The sequence below is a fragment of the Alligator mississippiensis genome, chromosome 12 (genome assembly GCF_030867095.1).
Source record: "Alligator mississippiensis isolate rAllMis1 chromosome 12, rAllMis1, whole genome shotgun sequence".
Taxonomy (NCBI): Eukaryota; Metazoa; Chordata; order Crocodylia; family Alligatoridae; genus Alligator; species Alligator mississippiensis.
The window spans coordinates 23,177,363-23,205,043 of record NC_081835.1 but is presented as its reverse complement, the minus strand read 5'-3'; the positions used below and the strand labels follow the sequence as shown (position 1 = coordinate 23,205,043).

At 42.3% G+C, this 27,681-nt stretch overlaps 1 long non-coding RNA gene across 1 annotated transcript in view; it reads right to left on the bottom strand.

Moving 5' to 3' along the window:
- Nucleotides 1-7,357: 7,357 nt before the first annotated feature.
- The window catches only part of LOC132244519 (uncharacterized), a 71,846-nt gene continuing 51,522 nt past the window's right edge, over nt 7,358-27,681 (bottom strand). The window contains exon 2 of the long non-coding RNA XR_009456076.1: nt 7,358-8,195. This is a non-coding gene — a long non-coding RNA (uncharacterized LOC132244519). The remainder of the gene's footprint in view (nt 8,196-27,681) is intronic.

The following is a 27,681-nucleotide window of genomic DNA, read 5'->3' as shown; positions in this document are numbered from 1 at the left end:
TGAACACTGTTTCTTGTGGTCCTTCTTGTCTCAGGATAGCTGTCCCGAGGAGCACTCCACCACATACAGTCACAGTAACATGGTCATAGTGGTCTCACTTGGGATGCTCTTGGGGTTGTTTCTGTTCTCTGGAGATGTTCTTTTCTGTCTCACTCACAGCAGAGAGGTTAAAGATGCTTGAAACTAGTGAAGCTTAGGTTTAGGTTCTGATGTCCTTTATCACAGCACATGTAAGTGCACACATATGCAGAACAGATACAGTGTGAGCTATAGCAGTAAAAAGATCTTTCACAATGACTTACCAGTGTGACTCAGCTCTCACCTACAGGAATCACCTCAGGAGGGGAGATGTTAAATCTCTATATTCATTCAGTCCTTGGTCCCCTGCTGAGGTTACCAAATAGTTTTCTTAAATTAGTACCAAATGTAGGAGGATTGTTATGTTTGGCATTCCAGTGTGCGGGTGGAAGGTGGCTCTGTGCCACCTTTCAACCCATCACTCCATTTCGGGGGTGCAGGAACACATGCCTAGCAAAAATTGAAGTAGCCTTAGCTGTAACCCATGCTGGTAGATAATGACCCTTAAGGGGCTGTTCTATTCCCCACACTCACTGAGGGGCGCTGCATTCCAGTTCTTCCCCCTGACAAGTCCTCAGAATTTCCCTTATGCCAATAGGGGCTGATATAGGTTTGGATACACCGGTTTCTAGAAGCAAGGGGAATTCTCAGCCAGTGCCTTAAAGCAACTTTGCCTGCCCCTGGAAGAGCTAAGACTATAGACTTAAATTTATAATGCATATTCAAAAGCATTTAACGAATACTGTTTCAAAAGCAAAACAAGTAAAACATAGCTACTTGGATTCAGGTAAGTAAATAGAAATACGGAGCTAAAAGTGCAATCATGTAAGTAAACATATGGCTTCCCATCAGTCTGTATGTTGTGATGCCCCTCCCCCAATCTTGAAGGCTAAGTCCAACCTAAGACTGAGTCCGAGTAGGACTGAATGCATTCATCCACATGATGTTCTAATCACGGGTATCTTGCGATCGATTTCACTTGCTGCTGTCTTGTTCTTGTGTCTGTTCTCTATTTAGAAAGGTTAGCAATGGAAGGGAGTTTGATTATTTTACAGGATACCATTTGCTCATGCCTTACACAGACTTTTTCTCCTTTACCTGAAAGAGAAAATATTAAGCATTACAGAATCCCAGATGTACAGTCTGGAAGTTCGCCAGCAAAGGCTCCACCTTAGCAGCAAACCAAAATCCTGCAGCAATTTCTTGAAGAGAGATCCCAAGGATATGGAGCAAACTTTGGAGGGTGAGTGTGGGTGGTGAACATAGAGGAGAGAGAGCACTTGTTTGGGTTTTCTTTGCTTCTTCCATTGTCTGTTTTAGCTTGCAGCAATAGTATTTGACTGTGATCACAGCAGAAATTATTCATAGTATCAAGCAAAACGTTTCCACTGAAGTTTTGTTAAATCTTTAATTTGGACTTAAACCTCTTTTTTAATAGCACCCAACAGAGTGCTGGACACTTGTAAGGGCAATTAGTGAAACCCAAACCATGGCATGGGGGGCTTCCACTCACCTTTTCAATATGATATAACAAACAGGAGATGGAAGACAAAGAGGTTTGGGAGAGAAAGAACAAGTTTTGCATCTTTAATACTCAGTGGAGATGAATGCTCTTCTATATGGTTCTTTCAAAAATGTTGTATTTTAATTGTTATTAACAATAATTAATGACTGATTCATTTTTTGTAAGTCATATGGAAGAGATGCATTGAAAGGGGCAATTTGAATACAGAGCATGTCATATATCTTTGAGGACAAATATTTTAAAGGGTGATGTCTAGAAGGACAGCATGGTCAAATGCATGTAGTAAAAATGTGGTTGGCATTAGTGCTACAGGCAATAAGAATAGCAGTGCTTTAAACAATCAGCGGATGCTGACCTATGCCATTTAATAGGAATAGGACCTTCTAGAGCCCTGATCCATGTCATATGATTATAGGCAGGAAATAAACAGCACTCTCTTTCCAGCACTCCATGTTTCACAACTGTTGATCCAATTAGAGTGAAGATCAGCACTGCAATGTGCTGATTTATGCGGGCTCCTGAAGGTGAGGACATGCCATTTAAATTTGATATGGTAGAAAATGAGCTGGCTGTAGAAAGAGTCCAAAAGGGTGTGGTGTGGCTTGGGCAGTCAGTGACTGATGGAGTGCATAGAAACAGAGCAATCCAAGTCTCCCTTGCACAAGAACACTGCTTTTAATGGGACTGGATTAGTAGAGGGGGAAGAAAACATGTCTTAACTGTTGAAATTGCCTGTAAAAGATCCTATTTCATACTTTGTTGTGCAGCAAGGATATATATAATGAATAATTGAATCCTGACTAAGGGGTGGGAAAATGATGCAACATGCTTTTAATTCTGCATCATTCTTAGTGTCAGTGCTCTCTGCTCACTGCAAAGTTGAAAATGGGTCTTATTCAACACATATTTATTGTAAATGTCAAGCTGGCTAGTTCACTTTAGGCAGGTTGGGTCAAATTCTGATCCCCTCCAACCTTCATGAAATTGCTCACAAGTGGTGGTGGTCACTTTCCTTCTAGATATTGGTCTCTGTAAGGATCTTGAGATATCAGTGGAGTACAGCTTGGTCAGACAAAGCAAGCAGATGAATGGCAGTAGAAGGAAAGAAAGAGAAATTACCTTTACCTGGCAAATTACCTTCACTTCCAGTTCAAGCCCTGGGCATAACTGAAAATATGATGATTCTGAAATATTCTCTGGCAAGATCTTCAGCTGATATTAATCAGAATAGATCTATTGAAATTAGAAGGTCTACACTTATTTACACTAATCAAATATCTGGCTTCCTGTGATTAGCCAAAAGTCAATTTAAAAGAAAATGTTAGGGTGCATTATATATTGATTTTTACCTTCCTGATGTTAATTATTTACAAGCTACTTTGTTTGTAGATGTACCTGTGTAGGAATGCTTTGGTTTTTGCCAAAGGTGATGAAAAATTCCGATCCTAAAATATATATGTAAATAAACTCACTTGCTCTGGAAAGGATCATCTGGCAGATTGTATCTGCTCAGCAGCACGGTCTCCAAAGTTGATTTGCTCTCCATGGTCGCAGTGTGCAGATAATCATTGCCACCTTTTTATCAGAGGGATTTCATATATTTCAACAGACTTCCCTATCATCCTTGCAATAGTGGTTTGTCAAACAAACTGTGTCTCTTAAGTGAAAACATAAGTAGAGTAAGTGACCGTAATACCTACTGGTATAAAATAACAAATCAAGCATTGCATCAAGCCAGCATCACAGTGTGTGCAGATGGAGACAAGCAAAATAAATTAAACAAATGTTGAAATCTGTTGTATTCCCCAGCATTTCAAAGTCATTATATATATTTCAAAGAAATTTTGTGCAACTCTTTTTTTTAAGTTCAATTGCTCTCTTTCAGATTTCAAGTAAAAGAATCCTCCTCTCCTCCCCCAGCTATTTACGTATAGTTTGGTTTATGTGCTGCTACATATCCAGTGATTAATTGGATTGGCAATGGCAAAGAATGTTCAAGCTTTTATTTTTAAAAATTATTTTCAAACGGGGAAGCTTTTCTATTTTCATTTCAATATATTCAATGATGCAGTTCTGTCATTTTAGCATTTAAATAAATTTGCAGTAGTGTTATAGTTGCCCTGATGGTCCAGGGAATATGAGAGAAGTGAGATTTGTTTGGTAACATGCTTTACTGGACCATCTTTACAACTGGAATAGATGCTAGATAAGCTTTCAGGCACAAAAATGTCTTTCTCAGATCTAGAAAAGAAGCAGTTACAGCCTAAGCTTGAAATAAGTCAGAACAATTAATTTTGTTTGACCCCATTATGTTAAATTTAGAACAAAAAGAAATGATAAAAAGTGCTAGAATGTAAGTTTTGAGTTTCAAATTTGAATATAGGGTTAGGAATATTTTTAGAGAAAGCACAGTGGGGAAAATCTATTCAAGAATTTTGGTAATAGCCCTGCCTTTACCATCCAAGAAATTCAGAAGCAGGGAAAAAAAGGGTGGTCTCTGGTCGTATCACAAACCTCTGCCATGTAAATGTGTGGAATCAGATTCTCTCTGTTGTTATACTGGTACAAGTAAGGAGTAACATCTCTTACAATAGTGGACTTCCTTCTTAGTAACGTCTGTATAGCTGAGAGAAAAGTTTCTATATATGAATTTTAATAAACAGTTAATGGCTATATTCTGCTTCTAAATGCCAGTAATTCCTTTCAACTTTAATAGGAGAGAACTATACATTCTGCAACCAGTTTAATTAATTTTATTATAAGAATGAAAAAAATTCTAACATAGCTTCCTTCCCATATCAGTAATTACAATGATACACAGAAATTGATATTGTTTCACTAAGGTTAATATTGACACACATAACTTAGAATATAGTGTAAAGTCAATGTTGCAAATTCTCAAACTTAACTTCTTAAAGTATTATAACGATTATTTTTGGATCTTCTACACTTTTACCTGAGCTAAACACTGAAAGATAAATTAATGAAAGGAAGATATTTCTAGTAGTTAGGTTCCCTGATGTAGATCGATATAAAAATGTGTGTGCATTTACACACTGAAATGCATGCTTTAGATTTCATACTCATGTAAAAAAGGACTTTTTGATATCGACTTGACCAGCTACAAACATATGCATAGTTACACAAATGCTTTTGGTCGCAGTTTTTGCTTATACTAGGATACTGAGCTGCCTTCTGTTATTAGTAGTGATTTAAAACCAAACAGAAAAAGGAGTGTGCTATTTCTCTCTGAATGACACAGCTCTGACATGGAGGGAGATCTGGTGTATTGCCTGACAACTCAGTGGATTGTAATGTTTATTCTCTTTGTGATTTCAAACATAGCTAGCTTATTATCACCTACAAAGAAATATTTTAATAGGTGCCTTATTCCAACAAGAGTTTATAACCCAAATATATGAATATCCTGCTTTGTTCTTTTTGCTTTGAAGAGGCAAAACCGAAACTGTATTCAGAAAGCTTATAAAATTTTGCATTCACAAAGATTTTGGTATGATCTAGACAACACGTTGTTTTTCAGATTTACTAGCTTCTACATTTAATTCTGTATTAATGTTTCTTTATTAGTCTTAATACGGTTCTATTGTTTTCCAAGAAAAATAAGACTGCCCTCTGGTGGTCAGTTTAACACCTTTAAATTCCTGAGTTTCCTATGAAGCGAATATAACCCAGAGCATAATGGGTTACCCCAACGTCCTATTATGATGATACCTTAATTTTGTAAAATGGTTTCTGCTTTCTCAGCATGAAATGAGGCATGACGTTCTTTGTAGATCTCTTTTTCATCCAAAATGCTCAGTAGTTAATGAAAATGTTCAAATAAATCCACAGGAGTGGTTCTTATCTTTCTGAGAAGGTACAGTGGGCATGACTCTCACTGATGCTAAAACCATTTACACTGAGCTGGCACTCATATTTGCATCCACTTCAAGACCCTTTTACACACAACAACAGTTTATAAAATGCAGGAGTATCAGTGATGTTCTACATGAACTACTTGTAAGTAACTGGAGTGTGCTAGCAAATGTAAATCAGACCTACTGCCTTTGGTGAATCAATTTTCAGTGAGTAAGGACTGCTCCTAAGAGGGAGTGTTCTGGGACTGAGACTGTATATATAAGGAGTTAAACTTCCTTTGCAATGAGCTTTTCATAAGGGTAGGTTACATGTATAAAAGCTTATTACTCAGCGTTGTGTGCACCCACATCATATGTTACTGTGGGAACTGGTTTTGTCACTATAGCTAAGAGTACAGTACAGTTTCCATCCTAACCCCCTGATTACACCCTCACACATTCACACAGAGACATTTAATTTTGGGGATGTGACTGTTACATGCTTGGCCTCTGCCAGAGCATTCGGCAAAATCTGTTAAGCGTTTTGGGGGTTATGAAAGGATAACAATAACATTTTCCCTGTTACTAAAAATAATGGAGAGCCTCTCCTCTCGGCAAAGTACAAACAAAACTAATAGGAATCCTTCAATTTTAGGGTCTCTCTCTTTGCGTGACTGCTTCTCTGTGCCCTTCAATTTTCCCTGCTCTCTTCGCAATGTCTTTCTTTCATCTGTTCTCATTTACATTACAGCTCTCCTCCTTCCTCAACTTCCTTTCTTCTGTCTCCAAACCTCCTTGGATACTTTAGTTCTCTCTTCCCAGTTACTTCTCTTTCAGCTTCCCCCACATTCATCTTCACAGATTCGCTCTTCTCTTCTTCTCACAATCCACTCTTGCCCTACTCTGCTTGCCTGCTCTCCCTCCTTTCCCTTGAAGCATTTTCTCTCTCCCCTCAAAACACAGACAAATACACCTCCACCTCATTTATAGCCTTTCTTCCACAGATTGTGCTCTCCTGGCTAGCAGGAAAAAACCTGGCTTTCCCCCCAAGTCTTTCTATTGCCCCTGCCCCTCCCCAGAGGAAAATGAGAAAAACCAGCAGGTGCATGTCGTCAGGTTGGCAGAAGCTGAAATATCACAATGGGTAAAATTCATCCCTGTGCAGAGATCCAGGGCAGGACCTCAGTCTTAGTGAGTTTAAGGGATGGCACTTTGCACAGGGGTAGCTTTGGTTTCATAAGCACGGTGATATTTCTGCCCAATTAATCTTAAGCAAGGAGAGAGACCAGGCAGGCAGATGCAATAAAGGCCTTGTGGTCTGCTGCTTAAAATCCAGCTGCCTGGCTTCCGTGACTACTCAAATGGGTGCTGCATACGACAGCCTGGGGCACACGTCCCTGAGGAGAGCGCTGCTTAGAAGCCCCTGCGTTGATTTTCCTTCTCTTTAATTTGTATACTCTTTGAGTTAGGCAATGAGCCAAGCTCCCCTTGGGCCAATTTGGTGAGGCTGACCAGCCTGTAGCTCAGAGCAGGATTTGGCCACATTTCTGTTTAATGCCATTTCACTTTTTATGAATTGTTTTTCTGTACTTCAGCTGTGCATGAAGTGGCAGCATCTGACTTTTAAAGCAGTCTCTCTGCAGCACTGTTAAATAAAATGCTCTGTATTGTTTGTTAGTTTGGTTTATCTTTACTATCGTCTACCATGAAGTTACAAGCTCCACATCCTTTCAAAAAACAAACACAACAGACAGCAATCATTATACAAAAAAGCTGAAGCTAACCAGGCTTTGATGGATTTTCTGTTAGGATTCATAATAGCATGGAGTTAAAAAAGAAAATAGGTGCTTTGGAGCATAAGATCATAAAATGCTAATTTCAGTGACACAGTGGTGGATTGAGTAAATATAGAAAGGATTTATTATAAAGTTCTTTAGTGTCGTTGGCACCAACAGCAAATTGCTGGGCAACATTATATCGCCAAAATCCAGGAAATAGCACAAACGTTGAACCACTGTATTTTCAATGACAATAATGAGAGAAGCTTTGGTATTGGTTGGCATCACCACAAAAGGCACATGTTGGCATGTTCAGGAACGTAAATGATAGAGCTGCTGCTTGAAGTTTATAATTATTTAATCAAACCCAGACTGCAGAACCTGGAGGGACATCCTGTATCCTCAAAAGAGAGAGAAGGAGAAAAGGGAGAGAGAGAGAAAGCAAAGAAATCCACATTTTACAAATCATGGAATGCATCAGTCCCGTGGGTGTGCCTACCCAGTCTTGTGATTGCTACAGGTTTTGTAGGTGATCTTTACTGTTTACTACAACATCAAATGTGTAAGTGTTCCTGCAGAAAACAAAATTGCCGACAATCTCTTTTATGTACTGATGGGAGGCAGATCAATTATTTCCATTTCCTTCCATGGAAGAAAATAAATGTACAGATCAAGACAGGAAACCACTCATTTGATAAACTATTTCTACACACACACACAAGCACACACGTTCACAAATGCTTTTCATCTCACATTTCACGGTAAGATTATTATGGAATGCTTTAGAACACTTATTTTCTTTCCATTTGCTAAAAAATATGATAATGAACATGCCATTTTCAGAAATAAATCTCACAGCACTGTATGTTCTGGCTTGTAACAGACCAAGTAGTAGAAGTCTGTTATGTTCCCAGCCTGGGCTTTGCTTGCCGACTCAGTTTTCAATTTAGTCCAAGCCTGATGGAAAAAGAAAAAAAGTATTTCAAAAGCAGTAATTGTGTGTTTCTGAGGAGAGAGAACAAATTACTAAATCAAATTAGCATTACATTTCATTCCTAGCCCCTAGGAGATTCAAGGATTTACATTAGGTACGTTCTTAAATTCTGTTGTTAATGCAAATGTTAAGAATCCGCATAAAAGCCCAGAGAAATGATGTATGATTAGGTGATGTCATAATGCAGATTTAAAAAAAAAATTAAATTAAAGTAGGAAATGCTGTAGGTGGATATATTAGCATATGATTATAATATTTTTAAAAGAGAAATGCATAATATAATACTGTTTAGAGGCTTTATGTTATTAATCTTTTCATTTGGGGGTGTTACGAATTAAGAATTACTTGCATAATATTTTCCTATAACAGTGCTTATCTTTTTCACTCTTTTTCAAATCAAAGATATTTGCTCTATGATGTTCCTGGATATACACAGTGAAATGAATCCAGGTGCAATTTTAATGAGTGGAAGTTTTGTCATTGATTTCAGTTGGACCAGAATTTTATCCTAAACATCTAAATCAAGGATTCTCAACCTAATTCCACTTCTGAGCCCATCACACCTTTTTTTTCAGATGAATCTTCCCTGGATCTCAAATCTTTGTACTTCTGTCACAGCTTGCTTGTTTCTTTTTCAGCCCCAAAGCTAGAGACAATATGCTGTTTTAAAACAGGGATCCTACAGTTTATAATGCATGGGAATTCTTGCCTACACATGGAACCATTTTTAAATCACATTATAGCGATGAGTGGGGGGCTTCTTTTTATTTATTTATTGTGTGTAATGATGACAAAATGACCAACATGGAAACACTCTTCAAGGCATACTCATTTGATAATTACATTTTAAAAATGCAGTAAAATTTGGCCACTTTAACTGTTGAATTAATGAATTTCAGGTTCTTCAAACATTTTGAATTATTACTATTTAATATTGTCAATGCTGACAATGGAAATGGGGTAAAAAATTGTTGTTGGGTTTAAGACACACATTCGACAGGAGATGCAGAAATGCCATAGCTGCTTGATAGATCTATTTCTATTTTACAATTTAAAACAGGATTTTGTTTTAAATCCATGGTATATTGAATTTGTTTTAAATGATATGGAGAAAAAACAAAAACAAAGCCTGACAAATATTAGAAACGTATGCTAAGGTTAAAAACTTCTTTAAATGTATTATTTTATTGGGTTTTTGTTCAAGTTACACTTTTTTTTTTACTTATCCAAGAGTTGTATATGCACTGTATAGGCATTGTACAAAATATTTTCTACTCAAGTTTGTGTAACACTGAGCAATATATTCAATAAAAATAATTACTGGAGCAATTTCTGTTTGGAAGATTATCTTTACACCCAGAGGGGCAGATGTATTTTAATAAAAGGGAGTTTATATTCTATACATAATTTGTTATAGATATTCAGTTTCTATATAGAAACTTATTAGTAAAAAATTGAAGAATAAATTCAACAGTTGAAAAAAGTTAAGGAAAAGCATGCCAATTGCAAGCTAAACAACCAGAATTGCAGTGTCATTAGAAACAATTATGAAGCTAAAAAAATCATTTTTTTTTAAATGCAAATAATGTATACTTACACCAACATGGTCATGAAAGGACTGACCCATTTTTCTTAACTGTTTTTATGCTGCTTTTCTTGACATGGAACGTGAACTTTACATTCGGATTTATTGGCTTTTGTCAGTGTGTCAACACTCAGACCTTTTGCATGATATATATTTTAGCATTTCATGGTTTTTTTCTGAAGTAAAATAACAAATGTCTATTTTGAAATCTACTTTTAAATCTCAGATAATGGTAAAATATTTTCTAGGCGAGCTATTGTTAGAGAAAGACACGGGTTGGTTACATAGGTTGGAGTCATTTTTATATATAAAAATTAATCAAAAACAGTTCCCATTGGAATAAGCTTCACTCATTGACTCATCTGTAATATTCAGTCAGAAGGGAAGGAAGATCCACAATATCTAATTATATTCGGATGAGTTACATAACCCATATGCAGTTTTTCTTCCAGTATTGTAAGTAGGCTCTCATTTCCTGCTCAAGTATTTTTTATAGTTTCCAGGACATTCTTCAGTTGCTTGCCTTTCTCGAGGACTTAAGTTTCAAGTAAGTCTGACCTGATATCCAAGTATGTACATTGACCACACATATTTTATGGGTGTGTTTTAAAGCCCATGAAAGTCAATGGAAGCCTTTTCACTGATTTCAGTGAGCATTGAATTTGGTCGTACGTGAGCAGCCCAAGTCTCAGTTGGACAGATAAGCCTAGCTTCCTTGGAGTCAATGGCTGTGTCCAGATACACAGGGCCGTGTGCCTGCAGTAGCATGAATAGTAGCAGCACAAATCTGCACTGCTACTTTGTACCACAGTGCACACCCCTGTATATGCATTTTGTTGCGGGACACTGTGTTCCACTTTGTGCAAACTGCCCTTGCCCAGCTCCTCCCAGCTTGCTGGAGCAGCCTGAGACACAAATGGAGGAGTGGAGATGTTCTGACAGGTAGCCAGAGTGTCCCCTTGGAGGGTCAAGCCTCCGTTCCATTGCACACTATTGTAGCCTGCACCATGCCATTTTTTTCTGGGTATTTGGGGGTTTTTTGCTACCAGGAAATCCCAGTAGCAAATTTTGTTCCTGCTCTGCAAATTTGCAGCGGAGAGCATGTTTTAATGTTCCATGCATGTGGTTTGTGATGTCACAAATCACACGTGCCTACATATGGGGATCCAACAATTGGAGCTATGAAGTTTAAAGCAGCTGAAGATATAAAAGCTATTTTAAGATCTAGTTCAAATTTACTATCTGTAAACGTTGGATTGATAGATTAATTCTAAACATTTATCATTATATTTTAAAGATTCCTTCATAATAAATAATGGGTCTAATTCTATCCTGTTATATAGATTAAACTCCCATTGACATCACTGTAGTTACACATGAAGATTAATATATAGGGTGTGACTTGTTAATAATATAAAAGATGCACCAAGGTTGGCAAAACAACATTTTTCCAGGTTCCACATTTCTTTTTCTCATTTACCCTTTTTCTTTTACCCTTTTTTCCTTCCTCCTGAATGCTCATGATCTCAGTCCTTCAGTCCCCTCCATCAATCTGATATAAACACTAAAACAAGTAAAGATTTTTTTGAGTGGTATCTTTTATTGGACCAACTGCACGGTTGGAATAAAGTTAGACAAACTTTCAAACACAAGGTATTCTTCTTCAGGTCTTGTGAAGATTGTCTTGCATTCAAAAGCTTGTCTAATTTTATCCCAATCATGCAGCTGGTACAAAAAAGATATCACCTCCCAAAAAACCTTTCTTCTTGCATACTTCCTGGACCATAATGCCTATAATATCATTCCAACACATTCCAACACGTGCATTTCTGCACAGTAAATGACTCTGCCATAAGATGCAGGGTTGTTGGTTGTAGCCATGTTGGTACTGTCCCGAGCATTAATATCTTACAACAGAGTTAATTAATTTATTGTGCCCTAATACTGGTGCATGTGTAGATGTGACACATACTATGGAGCTAATTAGTCAACTCTGCAGTAAAGCGCAAAAGTAGATGCACTCATAAACACTGTGATTATGCATATGCATTTGTGCCTGAAAAACAAAACACAATCATTACATCAAATTCATAGACACTAACCTACTCATTTGTGCTATGAAATTGAATCTGTTCGGTGCTGATAAAGTGTTTGTGTGTTGTGTGCCTGTGTGTCATCCAGTTAAATATGTTCTACATATTCTGATTTTCCTTCTTGCACAATTATGAGTGTATTAGCATTTTTCCCAGAAATTCCACACTTGTTCCATGCTGTAGCTTTTATTTTTTACCTTAAGAAAATGGCATTTACATATGCAGGTATTCTTTTTCACACATAGTACAGGGGGTTTTATGTTCATTACATACATAGATAATCTGCAATTACATCATATTGTCAGGTAAATCAAGGAAGTGGTGATCGCATCATGCAGGAGCCTATGATTTCCATTCCTGGCACTGTACATTCTGAGGCTGTTGTCGATGGTGACTCGGTTGCTTCAGCGTGTGCTGCTTCAGCTTTAGTTACTCGGTTAGTCACTCTTCTAATACGTGTATTCTACTTCTCAGGCAGGAAACCTAAACTCATTTTTCAAAGAATTTTAATTGATTGAAATATTCACGCCAAAGAACAGAAAACCTTCCCAATTGTTTAGGTCTTTGAGAGCGTATTTCTACTTATATACATCACATTTATATTTAATACATACATACACAATGGTGGATTTCATATAGGTTTGTATCTCATTTAACTAGATATAAATAACATACCTTTCCCGAGTTATTCTGTGAACCTTTACAAGCTCAGAATTCTCTGTTTACTCAGTGTAAAAAATTAATAACCCACACCCAAAAACCTTAACCACGACTTCATCTATTGGTTTCCCTGAGCACTGGCGTGGGTTCACAGAGACTAAACATATTGAAATAAGCAAAATAAAAAGAAAGGACTAGTTCTAATGAAAAATTTTCACCATTTTCTCACCCCCCTCCTCTCCAAAAAAATCAGGTTAGCTAAAATCAAAATATTTCATGGAACTGTGCTGATTCCAACAAGTTTTTTGATAGGAAAAAGTATGAACATTTTGTTTGGACTTTTCATTTCATATCATTAAGATACATTTTCATTTGATCATTTTAATTGATTTTAACTACTTGTATATGCTGATGCTATCTTCTAGTCATGTATTAATATTTATTTTAATATAGCCTTTACTATATTTTAATATACCCTACATTTTATAGTCTACATCATAATACATGATATAAAGTTCTATTTTTATGTTTAGTATTTTTAGTGTTTTTAGTTTTAGTTTTTTAAATGAAGTTAAAAATAGTAATTTAGGTTGTCATAATATGGTGGGGAAAGCCAAAAGACCTGATCTTGTCAAAATGTAACCTTGCACTGGTTCTGAGACCTGAGATGTAGGAACTTTAATTTCTGTGAGTAATTTCACACTTTTTTTCAATGTGGGGTGGGAATTTGGGTGTCTGACAATCTCTGAAAGTTCCTTGCCAGTGCAATCAGGAAACAAACTGGCACAGCTGATGGAATTAAGTGAGAAAATATACACTTCCCTCTCTGTGGCTCAGTTTCCCCAACTGTAAAATGGATAATACCATTGATGGTCCTTTAAATTTTTTTTTTTTGCAATTTAGTATGTAAAAGTGCTGCATATTTAAGCTTGGCATGACTATTTTTTATTAGTATCACTATTATGCATCTTTCAACAAACTTTAAGAACAAATCCTCAGCTACAATTGTCAGAATAGAGCAAACTGCCCTGAAACTCTCTTAGCTGGCAACTTGAGAATTCTCCCTGCCTAAGGGAGTCATTAGGTAATGTGGCGTTGCTGGAGAGGCTTTCAACCCAAACCTGCCCTGGTGCTTTGCTAATAGGGTGTGAGCGTGGAATCCCTACAAAGCTGCCAGAGGCAGCCTTGGTGATTGCAGCCTGCTGACTTAGTTTAGAGTAGCCATGGAATTGCTGAGTAGTAAAGAACTGGAGCAGCACTGAGCCAGCTGGGACCAGGGTGGGGCACAAAGGACCCATTCTCAACTCCTTGGTTATAATCCAAAATTTGGCTTTCAGTTTAGCTTTTAGGGCCTGATCTTGTTTCCAGTATAGTCAATAGCAAATTTTCATTGACCTTAGTGGTACAGGATGAGGCTCATTTAGAAGTATGTAGAAGAAGAATTTAATGGACAGCAGCATGAGGGCAGGGCTCAGTCATGCAGTTTTCTTTAAAGGAGGTAGTGATAGAGTTAAACAATTGTATGAGCTTTTCTTTTTTACCCTCATTCTCTCTTATTTTCATCTACTCTTTTTCACTAGATCACATCAAACTAGACTATAACCTCTTCAGTGCAGTCCACCTGTCTGTCTGCACAGTGGGGTTGCTGTCTTGATTTTGTCCCTCAGCTGCTAAAGTGCTACGAATATTAAGAGCAGAGTGGAGTCCTGCCCTGTGTCACACAAATAGACTTGCCTGCTGACATTAAAGCATATAAATGTATTTCAGAAAATATAGTCTTCAGGCTTGGAAAATGCCAAATTGATATTTGAAATGTGTAGATTCATCTTCCATACAGTAAGACTTCCACCTTAAATGAGTTTAATACTCTTTTACACGATATCATACTGTTCTAGGAGGAAAAGGAGCAAATGAACTGATACTTATATCAAGTTATATTAATATAATGCTCTGACAAATACTGCTCTGACTGTGCCTGTTTTTGCTAAACATGTATATCTTTTATAGCTACATTCCTGTCCTGGGTCCCCCATCACACAAACTGCACCTAAAGTCTTCATACTATTGTCTTCTGTTATGTGAATGAAAGGTGCTTTTTTTAGGATCTGAAATGAGGCACGTATTATGTTTGCATTCACATGACTCAGCTTCTCCAGAAGGGAGTATCAGCATTCTGCTCAGCCAGCTGGAACAAGAGGCAGTGCATGTGGCTGACTTTGCATCCTATGCCCAGTCCAGATGTTCTTCCCCAAATAATATCCCAGTACATACAGGATAGCAAACAAGATGAGGATCATGGTCTGTGGTTTGAACCAAAATGGATCTTCACTGTCCACAATTAGAAATGTGCCTTTGGTAAAAAAGCATGGGCCTCTTGAAGCACAAACGCACTAATTGTCATAAGCATATCTTTATGTCTCTCTCCCATGGAGATGAATATAACATTACCTTTTTGAACTCTTCAAAATGCAGAACAGAGCCAAACAATGCAATATAAGAACCCGATTATGCATCTTATTATGTTTCATGAGAAATACATTGTTAAATGTTTAAATATGAACTTAAGGGCAAATAAATAGGAAGGTTGTTGCCTGGGTTAATTTACACACTTAAAAATAAAATAAAGATTTTGGCTAACCTTTTGCCCCTGCAGATAGGGCTGCTCATTGCTGTGCAAGAGACCCAGCTCTGGGAACCACCACAGGAATCTTATGATTAATGTGCACAACCCTGAGAGAAATGCTCTGCCTCTGAGGACAGTGCGAGATGTATAGCAGTCTCGCAAAATTGCCTTGAAAATTAATAAGTCCCTGTTTAAATTTTGCTTCTCCACTGTTTTCCAAGATTCTGGGAAAACAAATGCTATTTTACTCACCTGTCAAAAAAATAACTTTTTTTATGAGCAAATGAGCAGGCAATATTTTACCAAGCTAGTGTATTGTATCTGACTGCAATATGAGTAGCCATAAAAGAATTTTCTCTCAGGTTGCTTACTTATGAGAGAGAGAATGGCAGGGTTGGACCATAAGGTTGTATCTTGCTAAAATTATTTCCTTTCCATTGGTGCAAAATGACCCTGAATAAACAGGAGCTGGTAGCTGTGGTCTTCAGGTAAAGAAGTGGTGGCACAATGTTGTAGCATTATCTAATCATTTTCTTGGACACAGAAAGCCTTTATGGTTCTCCATGATTCTTTAGCTCCTAGACTGATAAAGCCCGTGATGTGCAGTGTCATTATATGAGGATTTCTATAAAGCCAGGACTTGGCCCGAATGGTCAGGAAATCAACTGCTTGCCACACTACAGAGAAACTGGGTGACAATAAACTGAAAGTGTTATCTATTTCGGATTTTAAACTTTATTGCAGAACAACAAAGAAGTTTTTTTACCTCCCTGCCTGCCATCTGACGCCTCCAGGGAAGGACTTCTACCTGATCAACACATCAAAGAGCTACTCAACACAGCTCACAAAGACACTCTCATGGACCCAGAGGGACAGCCTTCCATCTTCAGCTCCCTCTGTGCAAAAATGACGTTTATTTCCTACCTTTGGGGGCTTTTTACCATCTTGTACCATCTATACTTTTCCTAGAGCCTGATGAAGGGACTTTGATCCCGAAAGCTTGCAGAAAAGGACAATTTTCTTGCCATTTTCTAGTTGATCTAATAAAAGGTATCATTTTGGAACCAAGAGTTCTAGTTTTTTGTATATCTAGGAATACGAGCACTGGGTGCTGATTCAGAGAGATCCCAGAATGGTAGCTCCAAGGCAGCCTGTGCCATTGCTGCAGCTCAGACTGGGGGTGCTTACCATCAGTCAGCAATAGCAAAGGCCATCGCCGCAGCCTGCGTGAGGAGGTAAGTGTTCTCTCCTTCCATGCTGCACTGAGCACCAAAATTAAAGTTATGCCTGTGTAATTTGCCCATATCTTGAATATTTTGGTATGTAAAGTTAACAGGGACAGCTGAATAAGTGAGAGTTCATATTCTGAGGCCTGCTACTTAGAAGTGTGGGTGTTGGAGAGCGGTAACAGAGAGAGGGAAAGATAAAGGATGTTGATAACTGTGAGGGGAAAAGAGTGGGGCAAGAAGAAAGCTCCAAGAAACCTGAAGGAGGGACATTTACCCCAGGTGAAGAAAGAAGCCGGGTTGGAGCAGAGAGCATGCTGCTGCACTTCTGCAGCATGTGCTTCCCACAGATTGGCGGAAGGAGTACGAGAATGGGTATTTCTGGTCCTGGAGAGGGGCAGCTAGGAGAGTACCATAGCTAGTGGACCAAGGAGATGCTGGAGGCCTTCCTAACCAGCAGTGTCCTGTGGCCAACTGCAGAAGAAGCAAGCAGGCCCGCTGGCCAGAGTGGTTGCAGGACCACTGACAAACCCCTGGACGTGCCAAGCCTGAAAAAGACTTGAGGCGAGCTGGGCAAAGACTAAAGAGGTGGAGCCATCGTGAACGGGTCTGTGAGTTATCAGGAGCATTGTCCCCTTTTACTCTTTGCTCTCTTTTTTGTTGTTGTTGTGTTTTTTGTTTGTTGGCTCCCCTCTCACTGTGCCTAGGAAAGTGGCAGGAAGGACAGCTCCCCTCCTTGAAAGTTCCTGTTGGTCCTGACCTGGAAGAGCCAAGGCAGGGTAAAAACCCCTGCAGAATAAATTTTGTTTGATTATTGGATGCATCCTTAATGCACTAGTTTGAGTTGATTGACCCAGGAGCCTGGGATAAATTGATTTCATTTTTGATTAGCTGATGCATCCTTAAGATACTGATTTTAGTTGATTGCTCCAGGAGCCAGAAATGAATTGATTCCAGTTGGTGATCTGAAGGATCCTCGAAGCACTGAGTGCAGTTGATCGGCCCAGGAACCTCAGATGCATTAATTTATTTTTTGATGATATATTTGGTTATCTGATTGGATCCTTAAGGGGCTGATCCAGACTCTAACCCAGGAACCTGGGATTAATTGATTTTAGGTTATTTGTCTTACTGACTGTAGGCGGACTTATCTTAACTGATGGACCTATGAACCAATGAGTGATGAACTTAAGGATGGCCTCAGGGAGCCCAAATGAATGTATTTAAACTCCTAGGCCTTCATTTAGTAAGCCACGGCTTAACTGGCAGCAGCACAGATGGTCAATACAAGATCCAGGCCCTGACCTGTGTCATCCAGGAAGTGGTAAGTGTGGGATGTGAGGGAAGGTAGAGCTCCATAAAGAAAACCCTCTGAGAGGACCAGCTTTGCCAGCCCACACATCCAGCTCCCAACAGTTAAAAGAACATCAAGGTGAGAAAAGAATATCAGAGATTGGTGGTGGCGGTACTGTCCTGTACCCTGAGGGCTCATGGTGCGGACCATGGCCATGTTGCACCTACACCTGACAATAACAACAGTCTTCATCACTGAAAAGTGGTAAATGTGTTTGCATACTCTTCAGTTAAGTCTAATTTCCCAGATAGTACTAGAAGTTGTTTTTCTGTAAATTTAAGATTTGAGTATTGTTTTTCTTTTTTGACATTTTGCACATTGTGCAATACCATTACACACATTGTTGGATGTAGATTAGCACCTGCTACTATTTTGACAGAAAATGATGAATGGTGCCATTACCAGCACAGTTTTATGAAAGCAAAATGAAGCTTGTGCTTTTTAATTTTTGTAGTTACAGCAATTACCACAATTACTTTCAAATTATAGTTTGCACAGGCCCTACACCAAAGCTGAACAATTGAGAACAGCTATTCTCCACCTTTTTGGAGATGTCTATACACATCAGAATCCACATTTCAAACCCTGTAACTTCTCTTCCTGTGAGTCTATAGAAGTGGGTACGTGATGCATGTTTGTACTCTGAATTAAGAATATAGAGCACTTAAACAGTGAGTCCTTCTTATATATGTAAAAGGGACTCACATCTTCATTTGTATCCTAAATATAGTATTTATGGGACTTGATGCAAATTTATACCAAGTGCCTATCTTGATTCTTGTATAATCTGTAATCTGCATAGCTAAAGGCACCCAAGTACTGTGGTATTTTGGCTTTAGATAATCTGTAGTTTGCATGAGTATGTGTCTCTTTTTTGGCTTTATAGTACTACTCTGTCTGGGCTTTAAATTTATCTAATATTTGTATCAAGGAGAGCTGAAGTAACAATATCAGGTTCAGGTGGTCTGTTGCTCTCAGCTGGAACATCCAGTTTTGTAATCCCCTTAATTCTAAACACCTACCACATACAAGCCTCAGACTTTTGTTTAAAATCATGTTAAATTATAATAGAGAAGCCCATGTGCCTTAATTTTTCTCTTAGTTAATCCTTACCCTTGATATCCAAGGCCAGTCAATGGGTCTAACTCGATATAAAAAATAAAATAATGTGACTTCCTGTATACTTTTTAAGAATTATTATTTAAAAAGTTATAAATCGTTCTAGCACTATACCTATAGGTAATTTTCATGGATTTCATAGATTTTCATAGACATTAGGGCTGGAAGGGACCTCGGAAGATCATCGAGTCCAGCCCCCTGCCCAAAGGGCAGGAAGTCAGCTGGGGTCATAGGATCCCAGCAAGATGAGCATCCAGTTTGCTCTTGAAGGTGTTCAATGTAGGCGCTTGAACCACCTCCGGTGGCAGGCTGTTCCAGACCTTGCGGGCTCGGACAGTAAAGAAATTCTTCCTTATGTCCAGCCTGAAACGATCTTGTAGTAGTTTGTGACCATTCGACCTTGTCATCCCTTGGGGCGCTCTGGTGAACAAACGTTCCCCCAGATACTGGTGGTCATCCCTGATAAACTTGTAGGTGGCCATCAGATCACCCCTGAGCCTGCGCTTTTCCAGGCTAAAGAGCCCCAGGGCTCTCAGCCTGTCATCGTAGGGTCTGCTTCCCTGACCTCTGATCATGCGCGTGGCTCTTCTCTGGACTCTCTCAAGCTTCTCCACATCCTTTTTGAATTGTGGAGCCCAAAACTGGACGCAGTACTCCAGCTGCAGCCTCACTAAGGCCGAGTACAGGGGGAGAATGACGTTCCGGGATTTGCTTGAGAAGCATCTATGGATGCAAGCCAGCATTTTGGTCGCTTTACTAGCAGCAGCATCGCATTGCAGGCTCATGTTCATCTTGCGGTCAATGATGACCCCCAAGTCTCTTTCTTCCATAGTGCTAGCCAACATAGCACTGCCGAGCCTATAAGGATGCTGCAGGTTTTTCTTCCCAAGGTGGAGAACCTTGCATTTATCGGCATTGAACACCATCAGATTCTCGCCCGCCCACTTGCTGAGCCTGTCCAGGTCAGCCTGGATCATCCGCCTGTCTTCTGGTGTGGATGCTTTGCCCCAAAGTTTGGTGTCATCGGCGAACTTGGCCAGTCCGCTTCTGACTCCAGTGTCCACATCATTAATGAAGATGTTGAACAGTATGGGTCCAAGGACAGAGCCCTGGGGGACCCCACTGGTCACAGGACACCACGATGAGTGACTTCCATCAATTACTACCCTCTGGGTCCGACCCCGGAGCCAATTTTCCAGCCAGTGGATCGTGGGGGACCCAAGGCGACAATTGGCCAGTTTCTCCAAGAGACGATCATGGGACACCAGATCGAAAGCTTTTTTGAAGTCAAGATATATGACATCAATCTCATCTCCCTTGTCCAGGTGATAGGTCACCTGGTCGTAGAAGGAAATGAGATTGGTCAAGCAAGACCTACCCGCAACAAACCCGTGCTGGCTATCCCTTAAGATGTTGGCGTCGGCCAGTCCATTAAGGATGGCCTCTTTAATAAACTTTTCCAAGATCTTCCCCAGGATAGAAGTCAGGCTGATGGGCCTATAGTTAGCCGGATCCACTTTCCTCCCTTTCTTGAAGATAGGCACCACATTGGCCTTCTTCCAGTCTTCGGGCACTACACCAGAGCGCCAAGAGTTTTCAAAGATCCACGCTAGAGGCTGGGCTATGATGCTCGCCAGCTCCTTGAGTACTCTGGGGTGAAGATTGTCAGGGCCGGCTGACTTGAAGGTATCCAGCTTCTCAAGATGTTCCTTCACGAAGTCAGCATTAATGGAGGGCAGGGGATCACCCTCACCCGGACTTCCCGGCCCTGTAGCGGGCATGGGCATCCCATGGGGCTGATGAAAGACCGACGCAAAGTACCTATTTAATAGGTTGGCTTTTTCCTGGGCATCAGTTGTCAGTTGCCCCATCTGGTTCAGCAGGGGTCCAGCATTGCCCCTGCTTTTCCTCTGGCTCCCCACATATCTGAAAAAGGACTTTTTATTGTCCTTGATGCTCAAAGCTAGCTGGAGTTCAGTTGCAGCCTTGGTTTTCCTGGTCAGCTCCCTACAGGACCGGACCAGTGCAGAATAATCCTCCTTGGAGATGACTCCCATCCTCCATCCTTTGTAGGCCTTTCTTTTTAGCCTCAGGAGGTCTGCTAGGTCCCTGGAGAGCCAGGGGGGCTGCTGCGCCCTCTTGCTGCCTTTCCTCCGAGATGGAATAGACTTAGTTTGTGCATTGAGGATCGCTCCCTTGAGGAGCAACCACTCTTCTTGAACTCCCCTCTCCCTGCGGTCACAGTCCCTTAGGGCCTCACTGACAAGCCTCCTGAGCTTGTCAAAGTCGACTTTCCTGAAGTCAAGGACTTCCGTGTTGCTGACTGACTTGCCAGCTTTTCGGCGGATGGTGGTGGTGATCAGCTCGTGGTCACTGTCACCCAGCTTCCCATTGATCACTAGGTCGCCGACTAGGTCATCCCCAGTAGCCAGTACCAGCTCGAGCAGCACTTTGCCTCTCGTTGGCCCATAGACTTCTTGAGTCAGGTAGAGGTCATACACGCACGAGAGGAAGCTCTGTGACCGCTCAGATAATAAAGTGTATTTTTCTTATTTTCTTGTCATACATCTCTATATTCTTCACATTTGCTTCTGATCTGCAGTGGGCATCAGAAAATGTATTTTTGTGATTCAGCGTGGTACAAGGTTTTATCTGTAGCACATTCTACAAAAAAGACAACCACTCATACCAAGAGATATAATTTCTAGGGAAAAGAGAGTTTCTCCTAACCAGTTATCCTCATTCTTAGAAACCTACCTTTTATATCTTCCTGTCAACAGTACTATGTATTTTTCATTTCTTTTCTTTTCTTTCAGTATAGCTACAGCTTGTTTAGATCAAAGGCTTATGGATTCTTGTCTTTCCTTGAACCCAGAAGCAAAGTAACAACACAGCCAATATCTGCAAAGTGTGCAAATCACTATGAAAGAAACAAAACAGACAAAACATCAAATGATCTCAAGAGAGTAAAGACATGAGAGCTTGTGTGCTCTGATATATGTACACAAATCTGTTGGGATATACAGTGATGTGTGCAGTAGGAAGTACAACGTACAAGGTGGGATAATGCAGGACTTATTTTGTAACAACTTTTAGGAATCAGTTTAAATAAGCTGCATTCAAATCTCCAAATTTCTGAACCAACCCTCTTTTGATGACAATTTGATCTCATATAGTTAACCAGAATAATATTAAGCAGTAGGGCTGTGTGAAGCTTAGGGTGGCGATTTGATTCAGAGGAGATTCGGCCCAATTCAGTGGACGAATCTCCGAATCTGAATCGAATCAGGGGATCAATTTAAAGGTCTGAATTGATTCAAAGCTCTCCAAATCTTCTGCAAAGATTCGGAGAGCTTTGATGATTCGGGAAGTTCCTGGTGGCTGCAGCAGGGAGCTGCAGCTGACTGCGAGCTGTTAAGTATTAGGGGCAGGGGAAGGGGGGGTGGGGGAGAGAGGAGGGGACCATGGGGGGGACCCCTGTCAGCCCCCCAACCCCCCCACTCCCCCAGCCCTCTCTGACCCCAGCCCATTCCCCTAGCCCCCCTACGGCTGCCCCCCCCACCCCAGCTTAGTAGTTTAAAGAAAAGGTGGGAAGGCAATCTCCACTACCCCCCACTGTCCCACACTGTATGGGGGACTCTGCCATGAGCCCCCCAACCCCCCACTGCTCCCCCAGACTCCCCATGGGTGCCCCGCCTGGGCCAGCTCTGGCCCTTTAAGAAAAAAAAAAGCTGAGAAAGCCCCCAGGACTCACTGCTCCTGATGCAGCCTTGGGGCTCTGGGGGCTCATGCAGAGTCCCCCATGTGGCGTGGGACAATGGGGTGCAGCGGGAATCACTCCCACTGGCAGAAGCAGTGTGTCCCAGGTTTTTTTCATTTTTTTTTTCTTAAAGGGCCAGAGCCGGCCCATGTGGGGCACCCGTGGGGGGACTAGGGGATTGAAAGGCAGTTGGGGGGCTTGTGCAGAGCCCCCCATGCAGTGTGGGGCAGTGGAGGGCAGCAGAGATCGCCCCCCTGCCCAGCAGCACCAAGTGAACCAGGGCTTTTTTTTTTTTCCAAGTGCTGGGAGCAGGGGCAGGTGGGGCAGCCATTGCCGGGCTGGGAGAAGGGCAGGAGATGGGCCTGGCCTGGCTGATTCAGAGATTCAGGTGAATCCGATTCATCTGAATCAAATCAGGACAATGATTTGAATCACCGAATCAAAGCACTGACCCCTGAATCGGCTGAATCCGAATCTGAAGCAAATACTAGCCGCTTCGCACAGGCCTATTAAGCAGGTAAATTGAGGTGCGTAAAATGACAGACAAATCTCCTTTGTTTTTAAGCTTACATAAAAGCTGTATTTGTATCATGCAGAATGTTGCTCAGTAATAAGTCAATCATCTTCCAAGTCTATCATCTATGCAGTTACATTTTTCACTCATACATGTTATCTTGATTTGTTTGACAAGACTTATTATCTAGACTAAATTGACTACCTCCAATTATACAGCTCTCCCTTAATTCTTCAGAAATTGAGTTCTTTATAAGGTTTTTATTTTGCTGAGGAGTAATATCAGTCTAACTAGCCTATAATTACCCAGTTCTTTCTACTTTCTCTTTTTGAATATTAGAATCATAGAAAATAGGGTTGGAAGGGACCTCAGGTGCACATCCACACATGCAGGCACGTACACTTGCAGCAGCTCAGATAGGAGTGGCACAAATTTGAGCTGGAGATTTTTACTTCAGCACACATGCTCAGACATGCACTTTGGTATGGGGCAAGATGCGTCACCTGGGGCAAAATAACCCTGCTCATCTCCTCCCAGATCTGCAGCCAAGGGGAACTAGAGTCTGGAGCCAGCACCTGTGCTGGCCCTAGCAGTATAAAAACCTGCCCTGAGAAGTTCAGGGCTATTTGCCCTCAGGAGCTTCTGAGGCCCAGGCATTTGGTATCTGGGGATACTACCCCTTGTGCCAGCTGGACTGCTGAAGCAGCCCTGACCTGGTGTGGCCACTGCCCACTCTACCAACTGCAGCAGTCTGGCAGTAGGGGCTGCTGCCCGGCTGTTACCTGCTACCACCTGTGACAGAACCTGCCCCCTTGGACCTAAAGCCCCATGGCTGCATGCCTGTAAGACCTGGCTGGGGTGCCCCCACTGCCGTTTGGGCACCTATCATGCAGAAGATGTGCTCCTTGCAGAGGCCCAGTCTAAACTGTCCAAATGTATCCTTTTGGCTCCAAATGGCCAAGAGGTCAGCCACCTCATCTGCTCTCCAGCTGGGTCCCCAGTGCTGGCCCTGGTCAGGCTCCTCTGCCTGGGTCTCACCATTTGTCTTACCAGCAGAGATCCTGGTGTTCCCTGTTTAAAAATTGCACATTCTCTGATAAGAAACCCAAATTCTCTCATTAAAATAACCCAAATAGTGTTCTTTCACTATTAAAATGAAATGCCACCATATATAAAGAGCTCAGTAGGGCAGTGTTTTATTGATATACTATCAAACTGTTCATCATGACTGATCTCGGGGGGGGCGGGGATGGAGCGCCACCACCAGCACCACACAGTGCTGCCACTCTGTCTCTGGCCCCAGGTTCCTCCCCACCCACTGTGTCCAGCCCCGAGGGCTCCCCCACCCCCAGTGCAGCCCCGTGTATCCCCTGAACCTTTGCCACTTCACCCTGTGCCACCGCCGGTTCCCAGGAACGGGGGGGAGGGGAGCTTGTATGTGGTGGCAGTCACCATCACCCAGAGCCCTACGGTGTCGCCACTCGGCCTCTGGCCTCATGTGCCACCTCCCCACCCACCCAGTCTGGCCCCATGTGCCTCACCCCCAGCCCCCACTGCTCCCGGTATGGGCCCTCCCCACCACCAGCCACTCCACCCTGGGCCACTGCCTGCTCACAGGAATGGGGGGAGGGAAGCTTGCACATAGCGTCAGCCACCGCCACCCACCAACCTGCACTGCTGCTGCTCTCCCTCTGGCCCCATGAGCCCCCCCTCCTGACTCCATACACCTCCCCTGCCCCACCCCACAGCACCACCACCTCCCAGGAGGGAGGGAAGCTTGCACACAGTGGCTGCAGCCACCACCCAGCACCCAATGCTGCTGCCACTGCGCATCCAGCTGCCCACAACCCCCTCCCCCCTGGCTCCCTGGCCTCCCCCCAAGCTGTTCTCAGGGTCTGGTGGTGGCATATTGCCACTGTGCCCCCCCCGCCTTCTGGCTTGCCTCCCACCTTCCTCCCCACCACCTCCCCATCCCTGCTGGCCTTTGTCGGGACCCAGCAGCAGCGGTGACACCAGAGCTGAAGGGGGGCAGGCCAGCACTGTACACCAGCACCCCATGCTGCTGCCACCTCCAAGGAGCAGGGCCCAAAGTGGGTAAGGACAGCACTGCTGGCTTCATGCCCCACTCATCTGCTCCAACACCACTATCATGGTGGTGTGCCTCCACTGCCACCTCCTGTCCAGAAAGCTCTTGGAGCACTCTGATTGATTATTTCAGACAACCAATCATCTGTGAATAAAGCATTACAGACAGACAGACAGACAGACAGACAGACAGACTAAGGCTTTTATATATAGAGAATTTACAAGTTTAAAGCAATTTGGAAGCCTGCCAGTGCCTCTATCATCATAATATAATAAATTCTAAATATCTATACACTTTGGCATTTACTTTTGGCTTTTTTCTCATAGAAAAATCAGAGCTGCCCCTACCTGCTTTGCTCACCAGGATGTGCAGTGCTGAGCAGCACTGATATGCCCATTCCTTGCCCCTGTCCTTGCCCCTCACCCTTAACCCACAGTCTGCCCCCCACCCCAGTCCCCTCACTCCTGACCCACAAGGCCAGGTATGTGGATGAAGGGTTTGTGGGGGTGGCTTATGGGTGTGGGGTTTGTGGGTGGATTGTGGGATCACTGTTGGTCTGTGGGGGGCCATATGAGGGGTTGCTCAAGAGGAATGGGTCCCCTGCCCCCCGCAGGATGCAGCCCCCCCCCAACAGAGCTCATGGACTGCCCCCCCTCACAGAGCCACAGCCCCCCACAGGGCCCAAAGCCCCCCTTCAGGGGTTACAGCTCCCCCACAGGGCCCACTTTCCCCTCCCACAGGACCCCTATTCCCACTCCCCCTGCAGTGCCCAGAGCCCCGCCCCTACAGGGCCTCAGCCCCCACACATGGCCCACAGCTCACCTGCAGCAGCAGTGGTCATTGGGGCACTCAGGGCCTCCTGGCATTGCCCCACATGTGGTGTAGGGCAGTGCAACTCAGGCCCGGCCACCTGGTACCTGATGCTGCCTCTGTCACACTGCGCAGGTGCAGACTGCACACACAGGACCCAGCCCAGCATGATAGGTGGTCCTTGCAAGTGACGTGGGGCCTTGGGTGACAACCTGAGTGGCCCAGAACTGCACAAAGGCACACTGCACTGTGATGAGCCAGGCCAGGCCCGCGTGATTTGGCACAAGTAGCTCCAGGTGCCAGGCAGTCAGGGCTGAGCCATGCTGCTCCACATTGCCTGATGCTGTGCAGGGGCTTTGCCAGGAGGGCCCCGAGTACCCCAATGGGCTGCTGCTGTGGGGGGCAGGGGGTTGTGGGCCATGTGGGGGGTAGGCAATCACATTGGTTTGGCATGACTTGCCCTTGATGAATCAATGCTGACTGTTCCTAATCACCTTCTTCTCCTCCAAGAGCTTCAAAATGATTTCCTTGAGGATCTGCTCCATGATTTTTCCAGTGCCTGAAGTGAGGTTGACCAGTCTGTAGTTCCTTGGATCCTCCTTTTCCCCTTTTTAACTATGGGCACTATGTTTGCCCTTTTCCATTCATCTGAGACCTCTCTCAATAGCCATGAGTTTTCATAGATGATGACCAGTGGCTCTGCAATTACATCAGCCAACTACCTCAGCACCCTCGGATGCATCCCATCCAGCCCTATGGACCTGTATATGTCCTGCTTTTCTAAATAGTACATAACCTGTTTTTTTCCTACTGTTGGCTGCTCACCTCCTCCCCAAATTGTGCTGCCTGGTATAGTAGTCTGGGAGCTGATCTCAGCTGTGAAGACTGAGGTGAAAAAGGCATTGAGGACTTCAGCCATTTCTTCATCCTCTGTCACTAGGTTGCCTCCCTCATTCAGTAAGGGACCCACACTTTCCCTGATCTTCCTCTTGTTACTGATATACTTATAGAAACCCTTCTTGTTACCCTTCATGTCCCTTGCTAGCTGCAACTCCAATGTTTGGCCTTCCTGACTTCATCCCTGAATGCCTGAGGAATATTCTTACACTCCTCCCTAGTTGTTTGTCCAAGTTTCCACTTCTTATAAGCTTCCTTTTTGTGATTTAGCTTATTGAAGAGTTCCCTGATAAGGCAAGCTGTCCTTCTGCCATACTTGCTAGTCTTCCTGCATATTGTTGTGATATTAAATATTTCTTCCCTTCTGAAATTCCCAGGAGATTCCAACAGTTATTCATAATTAACAGCAGGTGAAAGAGATTCTCTGTTAGTTCCTTTAGGACTCGTGGAAGCATGGTTTTCAGGCTGGCTGATTTGAAAATGTTTATGCTGTTTAACTTCCTTCTTACACTAATGGATTAGAAAGCAATTCATTTTCCTCATGTGATATAGCATCTTACTTCTTTCTAAATAAAGACCAGAAGTACTTATGTCACTTCCATATCATTATTAATGATATTAAAGTCTACGTTTACTGATGTATATATTACATTTAGTAATTATTTTGATCCTGATGTATATTAAAAGCTTATTTTTATTGTCCCCAGCAATGCAACAATGGT